Raw genomic sequence first — 26,000 nt, 5'->3', positions numbered from 1 at the left:
CCAGGAATGTTAGCTTGAGATACAAAGTTAAGACAAGGTGGCTGAGTTTGTCAAACTCAGTTCTTATCAATCTTATCTCATGAGTGAATGTGATCCAGGCACAAAATGCTGACAACCCTGAATCATGGAGCAGCAGAAGTGATAAAGTCTGAGATTGTGAATGGTCCACAAGGCTACATGCTGAAGGCTTATACAGCAAGGTAGACCACATACAAAAGATAAAGACTAAAGCACAAGCTGCTACCCAACAGATACAGATGGACACTAAACAGTGCTCACACATGCAAACACATGGTGTAACCCACACCTGTTCAACTCAACAATGGGAAACACAATGCAACCTCTTCAACCCGGCCTCCTCTTCTTATAGTAAATTGGACAAACAAAGAGAAAGAGAGATAAAAACATACAGTGCACAACATCCCTTACCTCTGTGGCCTGGGGCTTTAATCTAAAAGCTCTTTGAAGAGCTTGCAAAGGAGAAATCTAGCTGGTGTCCTCTGATCTCAAAGTGGATTCTCCCTGTGAAGGCTCGTTGAGTCTTAAACGCACACACTCACACACTGCATCTGACTCACACACCCAGACGCGCTGGAGGACACGTGGAAACTCCCTCCCCGGCTTTGTAAGCAGCAGCAAATCACAATCCTCCCGGGGTAACCCTGGGTAACGGAGCACCGAGAGGAGAAGCCAGAAAGCAGGGGAGGAAAAAGTGAAAAGTTCTCAACAGAAGAGCTCTCTCAGTAAGAGGAGCAAGGATGTTTTATAGCGCTCGTCCGTTTCGAGTCTCCACTGCAAAAAAAAAAAGGGCTCCACTACTCTACAGTGTTGTTTTTCCTATATCCCGGCTTTTCCGTTGGCTAAGAGGAGGATGCATGGCTTGTTACAGGCAAGGCGGTTTTCCATAGCTGTTTGAGGCGATTGGGCGAGACAAGCTGGCGTATAATGGCTGCAGCGCTGCCTGGGAGGCACTGAGGAGGGCGCAATGACTGGAGCTCTTGTCTGACCCTAAATACCACAATGACCCCAGGAGGAGGCCACGGAGGCAGCCAGCTACTGGGGAGACAGAGAGAGAGAGAGCGTGTGTGTGTGTGTGTGTGTGTGTGTGTGTGTGTGTGTATTCAGGGGTGAGTGTGAGTCAGGGAATAAGAAAAAGTCCAGTGAGTGAAGACAGAGGCTTGGTGTGAGGAAGAGCAGGGCCAAAGAGGAAATCACACAGGAGGAAACAGAAGTTAGCGACATGGCTAAGCTGCTTGAAAGTTTCTAAGGGCCAGAGGGGCCAAATTTGCATCTTATTTTGAGGAGAAGCTAATTAAAACAAAATGAGGAAATGAGTCAAAAACCTTCTCTGGAATTAGAATTTCTGAAATGTGCTCAAAGTGTTGTGACTAAGCCTCATCCCGGCAGAGACGAACTCGAGACCGCCGTCGGTCTAAAAACACATGCATGCCTCCATTTGTCTATGGTTCACATAACTGTGGTCACACAGTCAAACTGGACCCATCCAGAAAGCCACACCAGAACACAACACAGCATCAGAAATGGACGGAGCGTGCCAGACTGTTCCAAAAAGCTGCTCCCAACTCTCTCTCGAGCCAGTTGTTTATTTCAAAGTAACTGAGTGAACATTATTAGTGTTTGGGGACGCAGCACTCCTACAAAATGGAAAACATGAGAGCGCATGTAACCAGAACGCTCAATCGGGTTCCTCTTTAGAAATTCATCCCAGCCTGAATAGCTATTCAGAGTCATGCCTATGCCACGCTATATGAGCAGCTGTGGAATAGTCTTTTCATCAGCCTGCTGCTTGACATAGAGACATCAGCTCCACGACACAATATCAGCGGCGTTCACCAGGGCTAAACAACATTGTTAATGACACAATAGTCTGAGCTCCTCTCAAAGCCCTTTGTCCGGCTGTAGATGGAGGCAGCTAAAAGGTTGGTCAACAACATGCTCAGAGAGACTGAGTGGCATGAAAAAAGTGAGGCACCGAGGAGGAAAGAGAAGGCAGGGAGGACCTGCTGTGATGCATATTCATACAGAGCAGGTGCTGGGTCTAATTTACAGCAGGCCAAATGGTCTGACCCCTAATTAAGATCAATTAAGGCCCCAACAAGCTCTCTGGAGCCAAATGAAATCCCTCTATATCCAAAAAACAGAGCTGCCAACTCACTCATGTATCTCAGTGTAATTTCCATTCACGTCTTCAACCGCTGAACTAATGCCAAACCTGGTCGCAGAACCTGAAGGTCACATTGTAGAATATCATCATAATGACCTAATTTACCAAAATACTAATGTCATATTCAGCCTGTGTGCGCCTTACTCTGGAATACTCAAGTGTAGTACAGGATATGCAAGGAAAAGGTATATCTAACAGGATTTCACATGGAGGAAAACTGGGAGTATTGCTGTTGTGTGTGTTTGTGGTGACACAGGTTTCAAAGAGTTTATCAGCACAGCTTTGCTTTGGGATAATGCTCTCAAGCGCCAGGAATCCCCACTGATGCTGAGATCCAGATGACCCCTGATGGCTTTTTTGTCACTCTGCTCAACAATGGCAGTGTGACAAAATCCACATCCCTCACACAAATCTTTATCTCCAATTTGGGGCCACATTTCAAACAGTTAAACCAACCATTAAGTCTTAAAACAACTTCTACAGTGGCCAACAGTAAAAAAGTAAAGGTACGCGGAGCCACTTCAATTGTCTCTGCACTTTCCAACTTCCTACTCATCGTAATTTGACACAGCGGTTAAATGTTTTGAAACATCCACTTTTAGCCATCATAGCAGCAGTGCTTTAGTGATTGCAATGTTCATGTTGACATCTGAAAATGTCACACTGGGCTCTTAGGGAACTTATAATGGATAATTTTATTATTTTTAAAACATTTTTAAAAGAATTTGATGAACCAAAAAGATAACAAATTGATTTTTCAACAATTAAAACAAACATTAGTTGCAGCCCTATTGTGCAGTGAGCAGTGAGATGACACAGAGCTCTTTAAGTGAAATCAGCACATCATTAAGAGAGTCTCCATGTATGTATCCAGCACATTAGCTCAACCATCTCAGATGGATGAACTCCATTTATGTGTTCAACTGAGAGAAGAAGACACATTAATTTTCTGTCTAAAATGTGATTTTTACATAAAACACATAAATAATGTCACATTTAATCTCAGAGAGATTACTAGCAATAATCCATCTCTGCTGAAAAACTCACACTGGTTGAGAAATGCTGATGGGACAGGGCTTAAATAAATGGGGTGGCGGAAGAGAGTCGGAGGGAAAAGGCAGAGGGAGAAATATGACTTTTCAGTCAGCATGCTAATATTTCTTGTCTCCCTCCTAAACAGCATGATGGAGCCACTATCATGGCTGGAGGCCATTTATGGTTTGATGTCATTGATTATCCTCCACACTGGGGACTGCAGTCTGCGGCAATTTGTGCACGAAACGTCTGTTGAGGGGGAAATAAATTGATCTTAATTGCTCATTTTAGCAGAGATTAGTACACTGCTTTACCCCGAGAAAGGGATTTCAAATCTAATGTGTGGAAATATATTAGACATTCTAACTAAGAGGGGTGTAAGAAGTTGGATAGTAGACTGATGGAATTTACTTAAGCTGGGATGCTTTAAGCCGGGGTGAAGGGTCAAGTCTTTTGTTTGGTGTTTGGCCTCCTCCCTCAATCCCACTCTACCTCTTTAACATTTCACCTATCAGAGGGTTATCCTGTGGAGGAATCCTGATATATTAACAAACTGAACAGTAAAGATTTCATAGTTTTACTTTACTTAATTTCTTCAATATTTTTCATAAATGTACTTTTAACATTTCTTTTAATTACTCCTAAAACTACACTAAAACCCAAGGAAATACAAACATTAAAAAAACATGTCTCTAATGTTCTGTGACATTCACATCATTCAAAGGTTATCCCTCCCACTATCCATCCTCTATGCCTCCTCTTCCGCCTCATCATCCTTCTGTCCCATACAGTGAAATCTCTATTTTCTGCCAGCCTCCCCTGCTGTCGGCTCAGTTCATTTTCTACAGATTGGAGCTCCTGTCAGACGAGACAGCCCACAACAGAGAGTCCGTCGCCGACTTTAAATTAACCCAGGATGTGTCACCGGCTTCTCTGCTAACAAAAGAGGGGAGATGTGTGCTCGATGTAGTGTGTGTACAAGAGGACGACGCCGGAGGGTTTGCTCTCTGCTGACAGAGGCAGTGCAGAGATCTAAAATGAGAAATGTGGTGTAAACATGTTATGATGCTTTGTTTAGAGGAGACACTGACTCAGAACATCCTCAAGGGGGTGTTGGCATCCATCTGCTGCCTCCTCGCGCTCGTGGACTTTTACGTGTGTATGTTTTGAGTGGAATAGGGAGGAACAGGTTAACAGCTCTCATAAAAAGATAGAGAGTGTGTGTACATGTGTGTGAGATCTAGCAAACAGCTGGAAGACTGCAGGTGCAGATCAGCTTTTCCATCAGCTTCTCTGCTAATTAAGCAGCTTAATGGACAGAGGAAGGTCGTTTTGAGGGTTAAATCTGTGAAGGAAAAAAAAGACACAGACACGCACACTCATGCACACAACAGCATGTGCTTGATCTTGTTCCAGACCAGCAGTATCTGGCTTTCAGACTGACTGACATTCCCACAATTTAGCTGGATTGATTTTCCAGTACAGTCAGCATGCTCCTTTGCGCACCTAAACATCTGTGCAGAGCATCTCAGCCCAGTTGTTTGGTCAGCCTCTCTCTATTATCACATAGTCTGCTAAAAGCTAAAGCAAAGCAGCCTTTAAGAGCTCTGTTTTTAACCTGCAGAGTTATAGAGAAAATACCTGGAGGTGATAGTAATAGAGTGACAGGCGGCGCATACGAAACATGTGAAACCAGAGTCTTTAGAAGCCACAGGGTCAAATAAGAGACCCTGAGGCTCCTGGGAAAACAAGCACACGCCCAGCCCTGCCCAGGAAGATGGGGCAAAGCACGACAGCTTCCTCGTACAAAGGGGAAGGAGAGATACCTAATTATCTCCCCGCCAATAAGAGATGGGGAGAGAAAAGTGCCTTTGAGGAGTAGAAAAGGGAAAAGAACAACATTAGTTGTTAACCTTCAGGAAGGTCGGTCTGAATCTCAGGCTTCATCTGTAAAAGGTTCACAGTGACTTTGTATATTTTGCGTATATGAGTGCAGACGCCTGTATAATACAGCTGCATTAAACTCATTCGCAAACTGTGTTATCTCCACTGGAATTGACTGTGGCTGTCCTTTGTGCGCTGCAGGATAATCTGTCACACCCTACGTGTTGTGAGCTCTAGTGATTAATACAATGATCCCAGGACTCACTTACTCATTACCATAGCAATAACCCACTGTAGTCTACTGCAGCAGTCATGTGAGACACACTCAAAGCTCCCTAAGGTGATCCATCAGAGATCATTGACCATCCTAGTACAATATCAGTCACACAGAGCCAGCTGCTAGAGGTCACACAGAATCACCAGAGGTTTGAGCGAAACAATGAAGTACTGGGGATTTGGGAGCAGGTAGACAAGCACATGTACAGTAATCGAACTCGCACGTACACGTTTGAAAACTACAAACACACATGTGCGGCATCAATCACTTGACTCGACAGGGAGGAAAAACCTATTGAGCGAGCAGAAATCGATTCATCTGCGATTTGAAAAGGACAAAGTGAATATCTGGCCCAGACGTCAACTAGCATGATAAAAGCTTCGCCTTTGAATCAAAATGACATGCGGCTGGTGAATACAGCTCTATCTGGGGTAGTAGGGCAAACAACCAAGTCTGGCTTTGTCCCAGCAGACACACACACCACACACACATAAACAAACCTCACACACACCTGCTAAGCTGGCACATACCTCTGCAGGGGAGGGCCAAACAGTCTGCATCCAGATGCTCGGTGGGTATATATGTGAGTGCACGAGAGTGGGTGTGTGGGTGTGTGTGTGGCTCTTAGTCTCATCCATCACTGCCACAGACATGCATTAATCCCTCTCTACATTCTTGAGGAGCCCTGACGCCAGAGGGAGGTTTGCCCTTGTGGCCTCCCCCCACCCTGGGTGAAGAACACAGCTCGGGACCCTGGAGCCACTTTTCTCTCTGTGAGAGTAAAAGTTTATTCATAAATCTGTGTGAGCTGATGGATCACTAACATGTGATTTCAGCCTGGAAAGCCAGAGGACGGGTCGACGTTAATGGATATGGTAATTCAAATGTTATCTCCCTATGCCAAGGCGAACATATGTTCATGGTAAACTAGCGCTCCAACTGGCATTGTGTCTCCTTTTATGGCCTGCTAACGGCCAAAGAGTAGATCACAGTCAGGGCAAACAGAACATGAATCACTCAGCTCGCTCTGATCGGATTCATGAGTGCTATTCTCTCAACCGTGCAAGACCATGTGACTGATAACACACGTAAGTGACCTGGAAAACAAACCAATGAAAATGATAAGTAGCCCACAAATACAACATTAGGCCTCATCTTGGTCGCAGTAATTGCCAGTGCTGGCTCAGCACTTTCACCGATGTTTATACATCACAGTCATGTCTGTTAAAGCCATAACCTGTGACAAACTGACAGGCCAAAGCCAAGATGATGCTGTAAGTCTATTAAAGGTGGTTAGACTGGTCTGGGCCTGTCTGGTTGGTTTGCTCATGGTGGTCAAGGTTAAGATAGATAACAAAGGAGCTGATGCTCAGCCAGCCAATAGAGGCTATTACCTGAGGCAATAACTGTCCATATTAAGGCCTGTCTTTTTCCACATTAGCAGGACTGAAAGATTGCTTCTGTTAAGTAGTCAGGATGGACGTTACCTAGTGAGAACCAACCAACGTGGCAGCTCAGTCAATACGGTGCAGAAAATGTCCCTTTTAGAATGAGATAAGTCAGCGTCGATTAACTTGCTCTTCACGTGGCGAACTTCTCTGAATACGCCAGCACTGCCTTGTTTCAAAACCCTGACACTCAAAGAAATGCCTGGAACAAGTTAAACTGAACAACAAACAAGCAGGATAATCCCTCACTACCAGAATGGAGGATTAACTTTGTTTAAGAACACATTTCAGGACTGCATTGCTTATTAGGGCTGACCTTTTTTTGAAGCTGCGAATCTGAACCACATCACAAATGCATTGCAACGTAGGAATGCAATTTCTTTCTGTTTAAAATGAAAAAAAATAAATGCGATGATTCACCAGAGAAGCTTTAGTATTCCCATCACACTGCAGAGCCTGGGTGAGACAAGCACACATCCTTGTGTCTAGCCAAGCTGAGTGGAGCCGGGCGGCTGGCTGTAGATGGTAGGATAAAGCAGTGGAGTTGTCAGTGTCAGGTCACGGACCTACATCAGAGCCCTGTAAACACAGGACCACAGTCTGCTCGGCCAAATAAACCATCCATCAGGTGAAATGAACACTGTTTAAATACGTCTTGCTGGACGTGGAGCCTAAACACATGCATGTTTATGCACATACAGCTTATAAATGTCCTTAAACACTCACGTAGCCTCTAATAAGGAAATATCCGACTTAAAATACAGCTTTAATAAACACAATTCTGAGCTCACGTGCAGAGGAAGCTCATGTAAATCTCTTAAAGTAACCACACTCTGACGTAAATCTCACAGCTACTGGCTCTCTACAGATGAGGGAAAACAACTAACATACTGTGGCTGGATCAAAAGGTGGGTAAATTCCCAAAGCAATAAACAGGTTATGAAATAAGACCAGCTTAGTGCAATCTCACTTTTACAGGAAAGCAGAAACATTATTGCTCCTGTTATCATTAACCAAAACAATTTGTTTTATTGTGGTGTCAAGCCCAGCTGGCCGTGATATACAGCATCTGTAACTATGTACTGTTCGTAACAGACTTAGAGCACAGATAACAGGAAAGAAATCTGAGCTAGATTGTCTGCTCAGCTTCCCGAAAGCACTGATGATGGGTGAGACAGCTGGTGAGGAGCCAGGCACCAACACACACACACACACACACACACACACAGAAATTTTACTCATCACTGGAGCCTCCAGTTCTGGGTGTCTGAAGTTACTCTGCGCATGCGACAGGCTCTTAAGTATCTGCATATGACGTATGGGCAATCCACTATGTAAATACAGTAACAGGAGCTTCATGCAGACAAAGAATTCTGCACACAGTCCAAGCCACATTTTTATTTGTATAAATCTAAGTGTCATTTGATTAAAGCCTAATCTTCCTTATACATCAGACCACAGGTTTTCACACACCTCATTCTAAGACCTCATTCTAATAACAGCAGCCAATAAACAGCCACACCTGGGTGAATAAAAAGCACAAGTGACCAACATCGCTGAGCTATGGCGAGCACCTTTTTTAAGATGTGAGAAACAAAGCTACATCGGACACATTTCCGCAGAGAAGAACTCACCACTAACAAACCGGTTTGACACCTGTGGTGAGAGAGTGTGGACGCAACTTTGCATGTCTTCTTGCTTCTTTTCCTGCAGATGCTTAGTCTGCACAAACCATGACCTAGTTTCTGTCCCCAGAACTGTGTCATAGGTTAACACGCAATCCACTGGAGTTTATAGAATGTTGTGTGAAACCTGTTCGAAGAAAATTTGCTCAGTAATGTGTCCGAGCACATGTGTTTAACCATGTATGTTTGAGGTGTGTGCATTTGTCTCTAGGCCCTTTTCAACACAGATCCCCCAATAGAGCCCTCATCATGCCGGCCCCCATTCCGTGCTTGTACTCTTTATACAGAACAGCGAGGTGGAATAATGGCGTATCATTCCCTCTTTAAACAGGCTATATAAAAGGCCCTTCTGATTCCTTTTCAAGTAGAAACAGATTTTGACTCTTAACACTGCGGCAAGAATTCTATAAAGCTCAAGCTAAAGGAGCCCAAATGGCAGGGGCGAGATTAGATTTCACTGTTGAATTATCACAAGAAATTAGCTGGGAGCCGTTATCGACCTACAATACGAAACAGGTGCTCGACAAAGCACTCATGCAGCACTGTGCTTTCACTGGGAAAGTAAAATAAACGCGACAAAACAAAGACTGACCTGTGCAAGTTGCAGGAAAACACCTAAACCAGTTCCTCTAGTCACGCGGACGCAGAGGCACGTGAGCTAATTCGATTGCCACAGAGAAGTCACAGACAAATCTCTACAAACTAAACTCCTTTGTCCTGCTCTGCAAAGCCTTTTCACTGAGGAATGTGGCTCATAAAGACTGATAACACAGAAAGCAGCCAAATGCGGGCACCCAGTGGCACCTCTTCTTAGGGCATGGTACGACTCAGCTAAGCGCTAGCAGCTGTGCCACATGTGCACCGCTTTTACCGACAAGATTAAATTAAGGCCCCTGCCAAACTCATTATTATCCCATCCATATAGGGAGGCTCAAGAATGTCAATGAGGACCACGCTCATTATGCAGTCGTCATGCATGGCGCCCAGAAAGAAACAAGCACTTTCACACAGTAAATCAACAATATATTGCAGCTGACAGGGGTTTCTTTTGTGACTCTGAAAAATTATAGGCCAGTCCTTAATTTTCATCCTGTAAAATAAATTCCTCAACCAATTGAATTACTGCTCACAGGCAGATGTGACAGCCCGGTGAAGTCCCGTGGGATGGGCCGGAGGAATCGACAGGCAGATGCTCCGACCAGCAGAGGTCACAGGAAGGTCAAGCTGTTCCATTATGAGTGGACAAGGGTGGTATTTATTCACAGCCTTCTCCTCCTAAGCAGGGGTGGGTTTAGAGGGAACGGAGATGGATACTTAACCCTTCAGGCAAACGGCTCACTACAAAACATCCACTGTTTCGCTCATTACTGGTGGAGATACAGCAACTGTTCCACCCACACCCAGCGAGAGGGAGGTATTAAAATAAAATAAAAAACAGAAATTCGCAGATAATGCGACTCCCCAATGATCAAGAGAAAGTGCTGCCACCCAGGCTGGATAATAACAGAAAAGAATAATACACGCTGCCAAGACTCGTGCTCTGCAACCCACTTTAAACAGCAATAATGACCACAGTGGCACATAGTGGTTTAAACAGTCTAACCTGATGTGACTTGTCTGCAGAGGCTGTGAGGGCTGTTTTGTCTCAGACTACATCAAAGTGGCTCTGATGTTCCCCCTGCACACAGCATATAGAAGATGATTATAGATTATTTCTCAGCATTTTTCACGCTATATATGAATGTATCTTAGCCTTGGACTCCTGTGGTTAAGCCAGAGTGTACTGCATGGCTTGCCAAAAAGCCCCAGACATTAAGTGCGATGATATGGATTGCTGGTAATAAAAGATCGGAAAGAATGAGTGCAGTCTTCCAGCTTGTTAAAATACTTGTTGGCTTAGAAAAAAAGCCTGTGGCACTGTATGATAGCATGATTAGCAAAAGCAGCAGGCATGTCTGGGACTAAACATGAGCACTTAGACAATCCCCCCTTCGCGCACACACACATCATAATCATCATTTCAGAAAAGCAGCCCACTGACTAATGGCCTACTTTCTCCTGGGCCACACTTAAGGTCCAATTAATTGTTGTGCATGCCGATGAAAAACAAAAGGCTGGAATGCATTAATCTCTACTTCTTAATTCAACATCTCATCAGCTACAGGACACATGTACACATGAATCACAGAGTGAAAGGAAAAAAAATACAGAGTGAAATGATACATGAGGCTAATAATATAGAATGACTGTGTAAGTGCAGCTCACCCAGCTCCTTCAGCGGCAACAATCATCTTAACTGTCAGGAAACCCCAGTTCCTGACATTTCTCAACATTGTTATTATTAGTTTAAGCCCGGGCATGCCAGTTCGAACCTATGCACTGTATAATATCGTTATTATATAAAAGAAAAAAAGAACGGCGACCACAAGTTTCCAGTGAGGCCGATTTCTCCACACGAGCAGACCGCGGGGCTTGCCACTGGAGACAAAACCGCTTGCTCAAACGTACACACAAAATTACTACGGGAGGAGCAGGATGAGCGCCTGAAGAGACAAGAACGGTTCTCAAAATAGCTTCAAGAAAGTATCACAGTTATTAAAGTCATTCTTTTACAGTTAGAGTCTCTGCCAGGCAGAAACAGACATGTGGACTGAGAGAATTGGCAGCAATGAAAACCGTCATGCTGTATTCCAAGCCTGAGCATAGACACCTGAGGCCAAAAAAAAAAAAAACAAGTGAAACTGAGCTTTCTAGTAGTTGCTTTTATTGGCAGAGGATATAGATTCCAATAACGTAGAAACCGACGTGTATCCAGTGCGTGTCAGTGGGTTGGGAGACACAACATCAGCCACCTATTAGTCACCAGTCAGGGCGTGCTCCTTGGATCACTAACCTCATGAGACTGTGAATAAATGATTTCACCCTCCTAAGGGGAAATGATTTATAATGAATGACTTCACCGCTCAACACACTTTACACCAGATCCTGTCACATGCTAGACGAATAGTATTTAAAGTCTGGTTGCTGGATGTAGAAAAATGCAACATCTCTGAAAGAGGTGTTTTTTTTCTCTTTGATATGCTGGCAGAAGGATTCCGTACCATGAGAGCAGACGAGCTAGAGATCAAAACTTTCACTGTGCAAAAGCCAAAAGGCGGCTCGCACACAGCTACTCCATCAACATGGATGATGAAGGCTTTGAGAGAGTCTAACACAGATCTCTTATTATTCAGATAGAAAGAATGCAAGCAGAGGAGCTGCTACGCAGCATGTGCGCCACAGTGGCCCCACATAGTTCGCCAATGATTTTCTAATATACACACACATACACAGGATGTGCACATCCCTTGTAGTTGTGAGTCAGTAGTTCCGATTTTACCACAGAGAGACAGTCTAAACTGTAGACACTTGTGCTCTCACACATCGACCACATACAGAGAGATCCATCTGGAAACGCCAACAATGGTCCAGTTGAGTGGGTCAAACCATGAGGGAGGTTTGAGGGGTTGAATGAGATGGTCCATACAAGCTACTGTCTTTGCCACAGCATGAAGTCTCATGAGAGGTGGAGTCATTGGCTCTCACAATTACATCAGCAAACTATGGTTATAGTAATATTTACCTTTTTAACTGAATAGATCAACAGTTACACACTCACTCTTGTGCCAAAAGTTAGATGAGGAGATTGATACCACTCTTATGTCTATTTGGGTAAATATGAGGCTGGAGCCAGAGGATTGTTAGCTTAACTTAGCATAACCAAAGCAAATAAGCATACTTCCTAAAATATCAAACTTTCCCTTCAACCTCATGTCATGTTGCTTAACCCCGCTGTATCTGAGAACCTTTCTTGGATCAGAGTTGTAGTGCTTGGAGAGGAGAGGACTTGATCAGTGTGAGTCTATAAACCACACAGTTGACTTTCTTGGCTCCAGCACCTTTAATAACATTAGGATTGAGCTGCAGACAATTTACGAGTCAGCTTCTCCAATGACAGTTGAATGTCAAATACCATTAATAGTCTCTGATATCCCCTGTACACACAGCACGCACACATGTGTCTGCTGTATTTACAGCAGCCTGGTGAACTGATTCCCCTCCATCTGCCGTCTAATATCATATCATACCATCATACCATTCAGAGATTCAGTCTCACTGCATATAGTGTCTGAGTGCGAGTTTTAATAATCCTCTGACATGGCTTTGAACCTGTGTCAGCTAAACTGCTAAAACTTTTAAAAAGCAGCATTTATAAGAGTCTGGTATCCGCTGTGACACCATTTGTGGAAGGAGATGTATTAATATTGCAAGACTGTCTTAGGCTTGCAACAAGCTGAGCGGCGACATGCACTCTGCGTAATCTGCTTGACTTGGCATCAACCCATGGAGGAACCTGCTAGCGGTAATAGTGACCTTCCTGACTTTGTATAAATGCAGTACCCCTGTGTGTATTTGGTGATGGTGAGCTTATTTGCTAAGAGTGAATTTGTTTTAGTTCATTCGGTAGCAAAAATAGGTCACAACTGGGAAGCAATCATGTGCCACAGAGTTGCACCTGTGGCACATGATTGCAGATGGGATACAACTCCACACAAGTTGGGAACATTTATTTTGCTTATATTCTCCTTGGAACAAGTGGGTAGAAAAGTCTAGGACGTCCTTCGCACCTGCCTTAGCACCTGCACCCATCAACTGTTAAAACCACCCAAGCTGCGGACTGTGCAGCCAAGGTGGCAGCGAGACTTAGCCAGGCAGTGTGAGCAAGTTGGTCCCCATGGGCCAGAGAGGGTGAGCCCTGGGTTAAACAGCGCTTATGTAACAGCCAGGTGGAGATCATGTCTTGGCACTAGCAGAGCAGAGCAAAGTGGGATTGGATGTTTCTGGGCAATGAGGGAAACACAAGTCGACCATAGTGAGAAATGGAAAAAGGCTGGTCAATCTTTGGGCATCCAGAGGGTACTGTATAAATAAGCAGGCCCACAAACGGGCTCTCCAACTGCAGCCTGGCTGATACACCACTTGACTTCCCTTACATTGAGGATGTGATGTGTATTTATATAATATCCTGCCATTTAAGAGCCACAGACTACAAACCCTGATGAAACTGATAAAACCTACAAGTACTGTTTCTTTGCTCTTATCTTAACTTGCTTTACAACAAGTTCCTTCTCTCACATATCCTTTTCCTTCTGACAGCTGAGGCCTGTCAGCCAAATAAGCCTTGACGATGATATCACCCCAGGAAACAGGTTATTTGGATACATTTACCTCTTTGGAGAAAAGGATTTTCAAGAAAGCTTTAATTGAGCATGTTCACTGAGTGGATGCCAGGATTGCAGTTGACCTAAAGCAATCAGGACCTCGTTTCTGTTTACACTGGCCAGACGCCAGGTGACTGAACCAACATGACAAAAGCCTGGAGACTGAGAAGTGGAGAAAAGAGCTTATCTCGCTCGGAGATCAAACCACCGACTGCTAAAGCAAGGGGGGGGGGGCCTGGACGGGGAAGAGGAGTGCTAATGAGCCTGAAAATGTTCCTCAACATAACACGAATACAACGGCTGCCAAAGACCCTCCAAAGCACTTCATGTCTGTCACAAAGCCCAGGAAACTGTGCAGATAAGGTTGCGTCGTGTCCCAAGCAGTTCATTGGAGTGAGCTACTGAGCAAGCAAAAGAACGGTAACGATATCTTGTGAGACTGAAGAGTTATGGCAATTTTGTGTTGTGATAGATGATATATGACTGCTAAAGATAAGACTGCGATGAATGGATTATTAGATACAGTTGGATCCATGTGTGGTCAGTGATGGATTTGTGCACATCACTCTTTCCCATCTGCTCTTTATAAGTTTGCAGTACTAAGATAGATCATTTATTCAGAAAAACATATTCTGATGGGATACTAATCAGACTATGGTGATGGAGAAATCTTTAATCTAATTCAAGCATTAAAAGCAAATCCATCTTACCACACGCGTCAAGGAGATGAAGACCGTTTTGATTATTTAACATATGATTCTGAATGTGCTGGAACAGTCAGTAACCAAGCTTGATGTGCTGTACAAAAAGAGAGTGGGGTTCTTTGCTTTGATCAGAAACAAAAAGACAGTCAATCTCCGCCCACGGGTGAGCAGGTGGGATGTGTTGGAGTAAATGTGTACCCAGAATTTGCTCCATCCATCACGGAGGACAATGCAAGACACATGGCACCAACTGAACATCCCAGCACCGAGCACTTTGGCCTGTAGCACCAGCTGTGTTTGCCTTTCCAATAGGGCAAGGATGGTAAGTGAGACCTTATGGCTACTGCACCGAGGTAGGGCAGATCAATCACAATTTCTATTGTTATCAGGATTGACCGGTAAACAGGCTTAGAGCCAACAAGTATAAGGGGAGGGGGGTGGGGTGTTTCCATGCAAACAGAGCTGTGTGATTACCCCAAAGAATGCAGCAATACGAGCTGTCATTTGAAGCAGGTATCAAAAACAAAACATATTAGACTTAACTGCACACAGACATGATGCAACTCGACTGTTTCCAGCTTGAATTCACAATCAAAGGCTCAAATGGAACTTTACACACAGCATCAATGTGCTAAGAGAATATGCTTTGAGAATAAAACATCACACACACTCCGACTCAACTGGGTTCTCCATAGCAGGCGGATTGTCAAGATATCAAGTCCCATATGTGGATCAGAGCGCCAGCAAACAGCTTCTGTACCCAGTCGTCCTTTGTCCTCTATGTCTCATTGTTCATACATTTTGATAATCAAACTATTTCTTGCGCATCCGTTGCTTGTAAATCACTCGGTCGGGTTCAAAATGCTGAGGCAGCACCTTCCCCAGACTGAAATATTGTATGCCGTCTGGTATGCTTACAGGAATTACATGCACTGCTACTCAACTGTTACCATGGGAGCTTTTTTCACACATGTACACCAATTGCCACGTGATTTATATGACCATCAATAATAGAATGGTAATGGCGTTTCTTCCATTTATTTCTTTGGGGTTAATGAAAGTCTGAATCATAAGTGAAGTCGTCTAGCACTGTTTAAGAGCTATCTCACTCCTTTGTTCGTCTACACCCCAATCGTCTGCTAGGTAACTCTTAATCTGATACCTCGTTTGACACATTGTAAAAGCTCCTGTCGCCTTTTAATCTTCATTTTCCTTGCAAACCTTACAGGCTATTCTCTAGCAGGTGACCCAGAAGGAGTGCAATTCAATTTAGACCTACGCATTAATCTTCTCAAAGGCTCGGGAGTAGTGGCTGTTAGGAGGAGCATGAATGGGCCCATCGGTTCAGCTGGATGGCACCACGTCGCTCCGCTGAGCTGGACAGAAGGTTCCTGTTTGTGCAGCAGAGCAGGGGATCTTGTGTTGGAGCACATACACAAAGTGCAGCTGACTGAACAAATCCCTCAAAGTGGATGGCTGTGTGTATGTGTATGTGTCCGCCAGCCCAGTAGCCATAGCAAAACAAGTTAAATTCAGAATCACTGAATTATGCAGCGCACGAGGAACAAAGCGTCTCTTTTCGGCTGACTTTTAGTCACAGGGTTCAACTATTATTTTTGTCCAAACTGCCGCTTATGAGACAGGGCAGGGAATGTCAGCGTTGTGTTGGTGATAGCTCTATGACCTGTAGTTGTGTGCACCAGGAAGGGGTCAAAGTCAGCTGTGTGTCTCTCCGTGAGCGTGGTAGCAAATGAAAGGTCTCGGCCAAGATGCTGTCAGCACGAGCTTTCAGCTCACCTGCTTTTTATAGCAGCCACTCCAGACGCTGCTGGTCGCACACTACCAGCAAACACTATGAAAGCCAAATATAATCTCAACCACAGCAGTAAGAAATAGAAACATACAAGCAGCTATTACGCTTGCCTGACCAGTCTGTCTAAACTAGAATAAAAGCCTCAAAAGAGCATTTCATTGTAATCAAGAGTCAAAACGAATATGTGGCAAAATGGGAAAAAAAGTGAAGGTTCTTGTTTGATTCGTTTCAAATCCTTTAGCCTGGAGGATGCAGCAGTCATGTGAACCCCCTGTGGTTTCCCTCTGCAGTGCCTCTCTACCTAGAGACAGTAAAAGGCCTTCATCCCCGTGTGACAATAAGCACAGATGTTACCCATGCCTGATAAGTCACATGCAGGGCCACCTTATATGGAGAAAAATGTGCAGAGGGAGAGGACATGAAACATTGGCGTTTTCTCGGCCAGCGTGCTAGCACTTCAGAATTAACGACAACGGGCACTCACACACAGCTTGCGGAGAGGAGAGTAAATCCCTCTTCTTGCTCCATGAAGGCCCACTGTTCATACAAAGCATCAAAGACGAGATGAGTAGGTTTTCCACAACAGTAAGACTGTTCTTCTTTGCATAACTTCCACAAAGTTACACACAGCAAATCAACTGACTTCAAAACAGATTGTTTCACGGGGGAAGCTCCTGCGGTAATTATGTCACCGTCTGATGATGCTACTGAGCCCTTCAACTTAAATTAGACGAGTGATGAGCTGTAGATGCCTGTGAAGCAACTCCGTGCCCACCCAGGGAGGGGGTTAGCATTACATCTCCCTTTTGTCACTGGTAAACAACTTTGACAAGTGGCAGTCCTGCCAGCTGAAAGGCATAATGTGCAACTCGTGGCACAAAAGGAAAGAGTGAACAAGCAAAGCAATCACATGTTTTCCACTAAAACGAAATTACGGGCCACACTCAATCAGTATCACTCTGGTTCAAGACCCCGTCCCAACCCGGGGAAAAACAGAATAGTAAAAACATAATGTTCCTTGTGGTTGAGAGTTTCAATGCCACAAAAATGTGTGCCGCAAAGGCCAAAATATTCATAAAAGTGCCACAGCTTCTGACCCGGTTATTTTGTTACTGATCTCAGAATGAAAAAAAAACGGTGCACACATGAGAACAACAGCAATTATGTAAGTAAATAACTATTTCGGGATAGTCTATTAAACAGGCAGGGGGGCTGAAACGCCTGATGAAATATAAACCAATCACACAGCATGTTCCCCCTCCAGAAAAATAAACACAACACATTCTTGGGTATCTTTTCCCTTCCGCTCATTCTGGGGCCAAGTCTAATTCCTGCTCCAAGTAAATGATTGGTCAAAATTTACAGTGTGCCTTCACTCAATCCATCATTCAATAATCATTAAATCACATTAATCATTATTACCATATCACATTTCCTCCACCCAGACACAGCTGTGAGATTATTGGACAGGCTCCAGCCTTCAGACAGATCAATGAACAGCCTCTTTAAGTCAAACATTAGCCTGTGTTTTTATTATTACAATCCTCCTCAGCAGCGTGCAAAGGTACTGGGGCGGCCGCGCTGACACCTCCTTGTGTGGGTTTCCATGGCAGAGGGCCACCACCGTGTCAAAAGGCATGCCCAGCCCTTCCTCCTATAGCTCCATGGCTCGGTTTGCTCTGGGCAAGTCCTTAACTCCAGGGGTCTCAGGGGCCCCTTTTGTTGCCTCTGTATGCAGTTGGAGAGCCCTTACACCCCAGCACACGGCCAAACAACAATGCAAGTGGAGGAGTAAATCACATCCAAACACAACAGCAGAACATACCCCAGCATTTAGTGGAATGGCCAACATCTCCAATCTATCAGCTCATAAATCAGAGGAAAGAAAGAGAAGCAGCCTCTCTCACACTGACACGGCTGTGGACTACATGTTGAACATCTCCACACTGTCATCTATTGCATCAATGGAGTGACATCCTGATGCCTTTACTATGGAGTTTTAATTGATTTCCAAGGCTAAACATAATGACAGGATGCAATTAATTCTATTTATCATACCAAATTGTTTTTCACATGGCACAAAGAATGTAATAACAGATATTACATTTTAATGAGGAGGGGGAGAGGAAGCACTCATACAGAGAGTTTTAATTTCAGATGATTTTAAATGGGAGAGGTCATTGTCTGTCTCTCTAGAACAAAGCACGCTGATGAATAAGTACAATGTACTTTTTATACGCTGACCCGTACAACGAGTTGTGGTGAATAATCATTGACGACAATCACACGTTTGTGCAGGAAAATCATTTCTCTCGCAGCTGCTGCTGCTACTGCAGCGAGATTAACTGCTCACAACGACCAATGAGAAGTCACCGGTGGAATTAATTCCGAACGCTTCACAAACTTTTGTTTAGCGGGCACGTTTTAAGTGATGGGTTTAGGTGTTGAAGCGGACAAAGCACACACACAAAATGAACGCAGTGCTTTAAAAAGCAACGTGACTGTAAAGTAAGTTAGCTTGCAACTTACCGGCTAATGTTTCCTCTGGTAAAACATACTTCTCCCGAGATTCACGTGTTTCCCTCTTCGCAACCGCTAACTATAACACTGTTGCATTTGATAAGCGCGTTAAAGTATTTTCTCTCTTTTTGTTTTCCTTAGAGTGCACTTCCACGATTCCTCTTGTTTCCAGACCCAACGTTCCTGGGACGGAGCGCCAAGAGACTGCGGACTCCTCCCAGACAATGTGGGGTTAAACTCCTCCTTCCCACGGACACTGAGGAAGGGGGGGGGGGGCGTACTTCACTACAACATGCAGTGTCGGGGGATTAGTGTCAAGTAGCCTATATCTAAATGTAGGATAAAACACGGCAACCAAACTGCGATTCGTGGACCTTTAAGAGGTCCCTCAGCGAGATGTCCGGGTCATTAGTGAAATCAAATAAAGTTTAATTATGTCATTGTTTCACTTAAATCAAACGAGTATGCCACTGATTTTACACATGATGTTAATTTTATTCGTCACGAGAAGGTACACTGTCAGTGAAAACAGCCTTGTGGAGACAGATTTCCAAAGTCTGTAAAAATGACCCTGATGATGTCATCAGGGTTATTCTGGTTTGAGCTTCGGACTTTTAATATTTTATTATTATATATTATATATTACAACATATTAGAACTCTATCAGCTGGAAGTATGGGTTTGATATAAAGGGGCATTTAGGAGACAGGGAGGAGGCTTTAAAAATGCTATCAAAGTGCAGTATGGGAAATGTAGGATGCTGTGTTTTTGCACCTTGAGCCATACTAGGATCTGAAAGCAAGGATTTCTCTACCTCTGCTGCCTCAATTTTTAACAGTTTTTTTTTATTGCTCTCTCATGAACGTCATCCAACTTTATGGGGATGCAATACAAAATAGCTGGAGTAGCCATTTTAAATATTTATTATACTGATTTAGATCAAACACTGAAGCAGAGAGTGGACATTTCTTGGGTCATATCACATCAGGCATGGACAGATGATAAATTTACATCACTGGAACCTTTACAGACCCCCATAGACATACAGATATGGAGTATAAATCTGTTCTGTATGGTTATTGTTTATATTTATTCTCAGGTTTCACTACAACAAATGAAATGTGATGTTTTTGTTGTCACTAATGATTCAGACAAATTTGATTTTTTTCTACATAAGATTTTACTCCTCATCCACTGTACATGCATGTACTTCAGGATTAACTCAGCTTTCTTGGGACAAACTCCAGGTCTTAAATCTTCTGCAGGATCTTGTTGGTAGCCCTTGGCCTGAAATGTTTCCTGCCCTTAGGTTCTCTTCCGGTTGTTTTGCTTGGAAAGGTGAACAAGGTGAGACTATATCTAACCTGTCTGTCACATGGACTAATGAACTGATAACAAGAGTGATAGGAAACAGGTTTGGTCTCCTCAGACAATTAAACAGCATGCAAGTGAAGACAATGATCATTGTTATTCTCTGACCTAATGTTTAAGCATTCATTCCTCTCTTTTATTTTCTCTCTATCATTCTCAGTCAACCTCATTCAAATGCCTCCACTCCCTGATAACACATTTGCGATGAGCAGCCCTTCCTTCCTGTAATCTCCTTTGCAATGCTCGTAAACCTTAGCGTTTCATAATGTGGCTGTTTGGCCAGGCGTGTCGGCCCGGCCAGACCCATCTAATCTGCATATCAGCCTCTTTACAGCTGCTACAGTGGGGTTTGAGTTGAGATGTATATCTCTCTGCTGCTCATTGAAGCTGCAGATACTGTAATGCTCTGATCCTTTCAACACAGACCGATCAAGATCTGTCTACACAACAAGCAGCCTCTCATTCCCCCCTCGGCAAGATTTAGCCACTGGGTATTCAGCTCCTGTTAGCCAAGCATATTGTTTTGGAATCAACAAAATATCTAATTAATTATGCATCTACAGGAGTGTCGTGGGATTGTGCATACAAATGAAGTTGTGAATCACCCAGAAGAGCCATCCTGTTGAACCAATGTTACTGCAATGATCCACTGGGCAAATGTCATCAGTCTCACCGGTGACGTGCTACAGATCCCCACCTAGTATGTTGTTCACTGCAGCATTCTGGAAATATTCTAGCCACATAGAGTTTCTCTGTGTCATGTGGCAGCTATCAGGAGCTCTGGCCTCTCCGCATCTCATTAATTAATCTCATTATTGACTCTGACGGACATCCTGCCACCCATCCTCCTTTTCTTTCTGTCTGTTGGTCTCACACAAGACAACAACCTTGACTGGGCCTTTCCAATGCACTCACAAAGAACTGCTCGAGAACCAAAGATAGCTGACATATTAGTATTGCCAGTTTATTGCTTTAAAACACAACAGGGAGCTGAAAACGGTGAGCTCAGCTAGCACTTTTGGTTTTTTGTGCTGACACAAAGCTAATATTCCACACATATAGGCAGACAGGTATGGGTTCACACACATGTACGAATACACACACACTTATCAACACCTCAGCACCCTCTCCCTCTCTTAAATGAGCCTTCTCAACACCTTCAGCCTAGCCATCCTGACTGTCACCACTTTGTTCTGCTGTTATGGTCACCCTTATAGGGTCGTGATAGTAATTGTATGTGTATGTGATTGTGTGTTACTGTATGTGAGAGAAGAGGAGGGGCCCAGCAGATCCCCTGCTAAGTAATTTTCACACCCTTCTCACTGCTGCCCATTGTACAATGTGATCCAGCCATTATTACCATTGTATGAGGTGCTGAGCTGCGAGGGCTGGCCTGTTCAGTGTCCACATGTAATTACCCTGCTCATTTGTCATGTAGCCTTTAATGGCTCACTGTGGCTTGGGAGAAAATTGTCTTGTACAGTTGTTTCTAAGGCTGGCAGGCTGGCGCAGAATGATCTTCTGTGGTTGTCTGGAGGGAAGGGGGGAAGATGGCTTTGTGTGCGACAGCATCCAGAAAACACAAGGACGGAGTTGTCATAAGGTGTGTGTGTGTGTGTGTGTGTGTGTGTGTGAGACAGACAGAGGGAGGGGTATAATCAGACATTCTCACGCCACACCCTGAAACAACTCCCTACTTGTTTCTAAATACGGCAGCCAACATTAAAGCATCTACGACCACAGAGAGGTGACTGCAGCGGCTCACACGATAGACAAAGAAAATCTTTACGCAGGAAAGGCAATAGAAGGGCGCAAGTTAAGATAAGGTATGAAAAAGCCAGGCCATTTTGGAAAGGCTTTTAATTGAACATGACAGGTCTGATCCTACTGATAGCTTGCAGACTCCTAAGGGCCTAACTAATGAGAAATCAATGACGACAACGAGTGAACTGTGTGTCACAGTAGCCAACCCCTCACGCCAGTGTTAGTCAACTCTGTAAAGGACCTACAGAGCACTTAAAGCCCCAGATTTATCTCGCTGTGCATGTGTTTTCATTAGCATTAGATTAAAAAAGTCTTTTTGAATGATTTCCTTGAACTGTAGACCTGTAAAAATTTCTGAACAGAAACATCACTCTTTACTGTGTACAGAAATAAATCCAGCAGTAGGAGCTGAAAGTGATGGCCTATGGACCAGGTAGATGACCTGGTGTGGGAAACCACAGGGGATGGATGTGTCTGAGCTGTTGATTACTTGAGTTCTAGGTGAAGAAACTATCACGAGGGTGTGACAGAGTGAGGAGCTGAATTGGGTTTTTGAGTCCCTGCGTGTGGAGAAAAGACTGACACGGTCATTTGATGAATGTGAGAATGGAATTATGAGACAAAGACAGAGCTAAAATATAGGCAGGTGAGGCCGCACCTGCAGAAAGTAAATTCAATGAAAGACCACATCAGCACAAGGGCACTCTGTCTGCAAGAAGTGCTGCAAATCTTGTTGAACTGACAAAATGTTTACTGTGTATACTTTACTGTGTGCAAAAGTTTGGGTGCATTTTAATGTGTTTGCTGCAAGGGGTGTAATTATTTGTTTTCACTTCAAAAATCGTCAAAATATGGAAGTTACCCACTGGTGCCCAAACTTTTGCATACAAATGTGTCTGATTTTGGTGCAAGATCATGCATGACCAAATTTGCCTTGTGGGAAAACACCTCTATTCTCTTTCTCTGGCTGGTTGCCTGCTTGCGATCATTGTTCTCAGCCAAATGAATCATTTCAAAGTAAGAGCGCAGAGGTTGTTAAATGATATCTGCATTTCTCAGACCAATCAAACAGAGACTGTTAAGACAGCATCATAGAATCAGTTACTCATCATGGTAATTTCTGGTGAGAAATCACAGACATGTTCAGTATAGATGATTATATCTTGTGCTGGGCCACTTTAACAAGTTAACATGCAGAGCTGATGAAAGCCAGATGCAGAAGGAGAGGGATAAACTGACAAAATGTTCTTTATATTGTGGAACATCAATTATTACACAATGTATCAACAAAGATAAACCACACTAAGATGTAGGAAGTTGTTTGGTTGAGGATTAGTCATTTCTGTACTCAACATACAGTAAGCAAATTCGTATAACAGTAGTTCCCAACCCTAGCCAAAACACCTACAGGCTATTTTTGCATGTCACAATTTGTCATTTTTATGACATTGCCCTCAAGTATATTCATCCAGGCGCTCCTGGATAAATATGCGTTTGCATACCTTTAACTTTGTCTGCTTTTTGTTTTTCAAATTTCATGTGGGCTCTCACGTCTGTTTCCATGTCAAGTAAAAATCAGGTGATACCTCACACAACATTAATCCACTGTACCACAGTCAGTGATGATTGCTCAGATGAGCTGTATTTAATCAGGAATCTCAACATTCTTGTTATTGACACATGCGAATCCCACATCAGAATATGTTCACTTTTCGTTGAGTATATTCAGTTTACAGTATAACCCAATGCTTCTCTCACTCAGATAAGCTTTGTGGATACATATGAGCATCTGTTGTGTGAAATAGTAAAACCTGTTCACTAGTTTTACCAAATCCCTTAAGGCCACAATGCTACACAAACTATGCCTTTTCTTTATCCCTTTAAGCCTTTATGTTTTATCTGCACTGAATTTCTACCTTTTATCAATTCCTCTCAGGAAACATTGCCCTACATTAGTTCAAACACATTCAGAGAAAAACTCTGTAATAGTGAGTGACTGCAGTGACTGACAAGAAAATTGCTTAAAAGCTATGTTTGTCTACCCATCAGGCTGTGTCAGGTCTGGCACATGGAGGCACTGCTCTGTGTCTAAATATGGAGAGAGAAAATATGACTGATGGACTGATGGTGGACAGCTCAACATGTGGTCAGCGTGACATTAGACCTCGATCCAAAAGTGCACCCAAGAAAACACGAGTTCCCATTTTTACATTTTCTTTAACTGAATGTAGGACAGATTTGACAATGACAAAGCTCAGAGTATATAAGTAGCGAAATATAACCCGCATGAGAGAGGAAAGAATATAAATGATTGAGAGACTGTGAGGAGATTACTTTCTGAAAGAAAGATCAGGACTGGACAAGCCTTGTCTTTTATAGACTCACTGAAAGAGAATAAGGAAGCAGTCTGTAGCTCCAGGCTGCCGTGACAGTTTAAGCTCCTTCAAATCTCTTCACTCCTGGTCGAATGACTGCATCCACAGCCCTGCAAGCCAGAGGCCAGTGGAGGGGAATCCAGAGCAAACACAGGGACATTTGATTGAGTTATCATAAACTTAAATTGAGTCAAATGAGAATAACATATTAGAAGCCAACAAAGGTACACTGAAAGCATTATTCAGTGAAAAATGGTAAAGGCTGATTCCAATGAGCCAAATGCAATCATTCACTCTGAAGTGTAATTTTGTTTGTATTGGGCTTTGCTGGGGCTAAATTCTGCTCATTCTAATTCAATAAAGGCGAGAGACAAACTGAAAACAAGCCAGACTATTCAGACGCAAACAACTCGGAGCAGCAAGTTGAAGGCTGGGAATGACAAACGTGTTAATTACATTCTTTAATTACATTCTTTAATTGCAACAACATTCAACCACTCAGCTACTTTTTCTCCAATTAACGTAGCTATGACTGTGATATGACCGGCCGTCACAGATAATATTGAAAAGTGTTAGAAACAAATGGGCTCTCATTGCTCCGTTAGGACTGTGATTGTCCCTCAGCCCACTAGGGTAACGTTCCCACACCCATTACCTCCTCACTCCCTGCTGAGAAACACTTTCACACCCATGTGAAGGGAGTAGAACACGGGGCTGTTAAAATTACCTTGTTAAAATCTGCTCATTTCACTTTCTTAATTAGAAACACTCACACAGCTCTGGGTCTTTCCCACAAAATCATCACCTACCAGTACGACGCAGAGAAACAGAAAACACCAAACCCAAGCGAGGTGGTTGTCTGTCTGGCAGCTCGAGTTTTAAACAAAGTAGGAAATGAATGACCTGGAGCTGTTAATGGAAAGCTGATACTGTTCCCCCAAACTGTCTGGACTGGTTTGTTTACAGGCCCCATGGAGGCGTGCATGGCAACGATGAAGGCTCATAAACAGTTTTTAATGTGAGGAGTAAGGAGTAACTGCAGTAGAAATGCAATTCACTATGCTAAATTTATGGTTCTAGTCCGCTACACATTTACCCTTTACAAAACTGAAAATCAAAAGCATAACGCATGGATTGAACAGTGTGTTTAACTGCTCTAATATAAGCTACAGCTGTTAGCCTGTTAGCTAACTACAACCATTACTAGCATACCCTCTGTGCCATTGCACTGTGTCATTGTGTGATAGCTGGTCCCAGATGCTATCAAACCCAGTCAATGCTACCCAAGATAGTGTTATGTTTGCCAAGCCTTTTCTTTTGTATTGTTGCATACTGAAGATATGAATGAGCATGTAAGCTAAAAAAGGGTAATGTTGCTTCTTTATTTCCATGTTATCAGCTAGTGACAATGTTAACCTTTAGCCTGGAACATGTAGCTTTAGCCTCAGTCTTTTAGAACATTATCAAATACATATTGCATTGCATAAGATACATGTTTACTGGGTTCGTGTCTCCTGGAAACATTATAAAGTCAGCCAATAATGTTTTAAAACATATCATGGAGCTAATGTTTGCTTAATTTGCTGGGTGGTTACATCTGATAAAATCTGCTGGAGTCAGTGTTCATATCAAATTGTAAAATGAGAAGTTGCTTTCTAGAGATAAGAAATTGCTTTTT

At 43.4% G+C, this 26,000-nt stretch overlaps 1 protein-coding gene across 1 annotated transcript in view; it reads right to left on the bottom strand.

Annotated features, from left to right (window-relative positions):
- Positions 1 to 18,962, bottom strand: part of tiam2a (TIAM Rac1 associated GEF 2a) — a 69,261-nt gene extending 50,299 nt beyond the window's left edge. The window contains 1 exon segment of the mRNA XM_018697775.2: positions 18,822 to 18,962. The gene's annotated coding sequence lies outside the window, so the exon portion shown is untranslated.
- Positions 18,963 to 26,000: the final 7,038 nt, after the last annotated feature.

The sequence above is a fragment of the Lates calcarifer genome, linkage group LG19 (assembly GCF_001640805.2).
Source record: "Lates calcarifer isolate ASB-BC8 linkage group LG19, TLL_Latcal_v3, whole genome shotgun sequence".
Lineage (NCBI taxonomy): Eukaryota > Metazoa > Chordata > Actinopteri > Centropomidae > Lates > Lates calcarifer.
The sequence above is the reverse complement of the archived record's forward strand: the minus strand, read 5'-3'. Positions and strand labels throughout refer to the sequence as shown.